We start from the raw sequence: 3,056 nt of genomic DNA on the forward strand, positions 1-3,056 counted from the left end.
ATATGTATTTTTATTTAAATATATGGTAACTAAACAAGACATGAGAATCTAAAAAAATTTAAATGAACTTTTAAATAGATTAGATATATAATATACAGCAAGATAGAAACAAATATTTATAGTCCAAGAGAATGAATGTTGCTGAATTTCAGCTTGTTTTGGTAGTTCATCACATTATTGCAAAAATAGCAGCAATTATGTTAATAGCCCTCTTCATAACAACTGTAGTTGATAAATGACCTCAGTTTCATGGTGTCCAGACAAGAATTAAAATTTCTTTTTTGGGCCCCATAATTCAGACCACAGTGAAATTCTGAATTTTTTGCCTATCTTCATATTGTTTTCTGACTCTTCCTGGGCATCTAGTTAGCTGTATCTGTGAAATATTGTGGAAAACACTTTGTTGATGGCTTTTTATAATTGTTCAGTTCTCAGTTGAATTATCTTCTCCTCAGGGATGTCTTCCTATAATCACATGTCCAAAAATATCCCAGTTATTCTTTCTGTATCTCTATAAAGATGAAGAGAAGTCCATCTATAAATTTTATGTTTATTTTCCTATAAATTACTTATTTTGCTCACTGAAGAATCCATTGATTTTTAAAATGTCTTTAAAGTCTGCATATTATGTATTTGCTATTGACCTGTTTATAAAAGTTGTTTTTTACATTTATATATTTTGGTTTTGTTTCTTTGTTTTTTTCATATTAGGCAACGTGCTGAAGTTCTAAGCTTTGAGGGAGGTACATCTCATACATGAGCATGAAAACTCATATATCACACTTACGAACCACAAAAGTACCTCATTTTTGAATTGTCTATTTATGTCAATGAGTTTATCTTTTGAAATTGATTTGATTATCAGGATCTATGAATGAAACTTCTGATTTTTTTTTGTTTCACTTGCCCCATCAAAATGCATTTTATCCACAATAGCAACAATCTCCTCTGAAAAAATAAGCAAATACCACCTAGTAGTGCTCTCGTTCTCTTAGACTAAACCCCAACTCCACAGCATTTACTACAGAGCACTGTGTGACATGGCCCCCACCAACTTGTTGACAATATACTTTATTGCAATCAAGACACATGGACCTACTTTCTGATTATAAAAAATAGTAAGTTCATTTTTATGTTGGGAGATTTCCAATTGCCCATTCCTTTTCTAAAATTATTTTCTTCTACATCTTTACATGACAAGCTGCCTCCCATAATTTAGTTTTAGCTAAAATAATTATATCTTCTTTTACGTCCTACCTGAAATCCTTTCCAAAGTAAAATGTGCCCCATTTTGGGGAATACTCTGTCAAAATCCTCTTTGTGTTTCACCGTTACACAATCATATTTACCTGAATTTGCCATTGCCTATTTAGAAGGTGCACCTTGCTCTCCTTATTCCCTATTATATTCCCAGTAAAGAGAATATTGTATTAGGGGTCTCATTAAATATTTGGTGAATGCTGTTTCTTTCTTCTTGGATAACATGAATAAAAACACCAACTTTATTCTTAAATAGAGATTTATGTAAGCTCACTTTATTTCACTAGAAATAAATGTCAAGAAGGAGTAAAGTGTCATCATCATTCGTGGGAGGCCCAGGAGTGACAAGCTGAAAATATAATGTTTTTTATGTAATTTTCAAAACAGCCCTATGATAAAGGCATTGCTATTTCATTTTAACAAATTGGGTACATGATGCTGAGAGAAATTAAGTAAGTCTAAATTCAGAAGTTGCCTCAAGCTCTATTTCAAAAATTGATGTTTGTTACACAATTCTAATTCTGTCTGTGAAAAAGTCAGTATCATGCTTATTTTTAGTATTCTGTAACATATATTGCAAAACAGAGATTATAATAGTCATTGTTCATATATAATTTTGTGACAGCAGAAAGCAGTATAATCAAATGTAAGAAGATCAGTTCATAAGGGCTATTTCTGTTTATCAATTTTAGAAGTAATATGATCTGCTTAGTCACAAGGTCATTATTAGAAAGTTAAATATTTTAAAGTGAAATCGTTGGTTGGCTAGAGCTACACAAAGCATGTTAATGACCTCTACTTATTTGAGAAGTTCAGTGACATAATACGTAATACTCATTTATATTCTGCTAAAACCTTCTAGTTATTTAGTTGTACAAGTACTGATATACTCTTAGTGGAGTAAAATTTTATAGTAAAAACAGCCATCACAATTAGTTTTCCAAAAAAACTAGTTTACAAAAAATATTATATTTTATACAATGATCATGTTGATGATTTAACTTACAAGAACAATGCAAGAGTCTCACACATTTTTCAAACTCAAAAAGTACAAAAATGCACCTGTAATAACAAGTGATGAATCAAAGACAAGTGGGGAAATAAAACAAACACACAAAAACAACAGCAACGGGAAAAATAATTTGTTGTGGTTTTTGGGCTGATTTATTGGATACATTTCTGTCAAGTACCATAAAATTATTGGACATATATAAAGTGTATTGTGGGTGATCATATTTAAATTTACCTGCTGATGTGTTAGTTGAATAATGCATTGTGCTTCAGAGATGTTTCTCCTAATTCTCTGTGGAATACAGTCTGCTATTCCATTTATTGGAATAACAAACTGACTTCTTGCAGCAAAAGACTTTAGTTGAGAAACTGTAATTGCCTCAGTATTACTCAATAACATTTAATCTTACTAGGTTCCTAGAATTTCTAGGTTTGCTCTTTCACTTGTTGGATACTAGTCAGAACATCTTCCTGGAAGATTTTGTCCTGGAAGATTTTGTCCTGAAAGATAATTGTCATATCTCTTTTAAGAGCTCTCCTTTAGACTTTCTTCTGAAGATAATTTCATGTTCTCTGTGCAAATGGGTTATTTATTTATTTATTTTTTTTTTACCAGAGCTTCCCCATTGTATTCTATACCTTATGTGGATATTTTTCTCTCCCTAAATTTTTGCAAAGCTCTAATTCAGACAGAAGTTCAATTCTGAAATGTGCGTATCTGGAGATACTTCTAATATTAACTGTAGAATTATGTACAGTGAATGACTCTAATTCATTTAGTCACT

At 31.1% G+C, this 3,056-nt stretch overlaps 1 non-coding gene across 1 annotated transcript; it reads right to left on the bottom strand.

Moving 5' to 3' along the window:
- Window positions 1-700: 700 nt before the first annotated feature.
- Window positions 701-802, bottom strand: LOC115837445. The gene has a single exon (XR_004032485.1). It is a non-coding gene; the product is annotated as a small nucleolar RNA U13 (small nucleolar RNA).
- Window positions 803-3,056: the final 2,254 nt, after the last annotated feature.

This window comes from Nomascus leucogenys, chromosome 11 (genome assembly GCF_006542625.1).
Source record: "Nomascus leucogenys isolate Asia chromosome 11, Asia_NLE_v1, whole genome shotgun sequence".
Classification (NCBI taxonomy): domain Eukaryota; kingdom Metazoa; phylum Chordata; class Mammalia; order Primates; family Hylobatidae; genus Nomascus; species Nomascus leucogenys.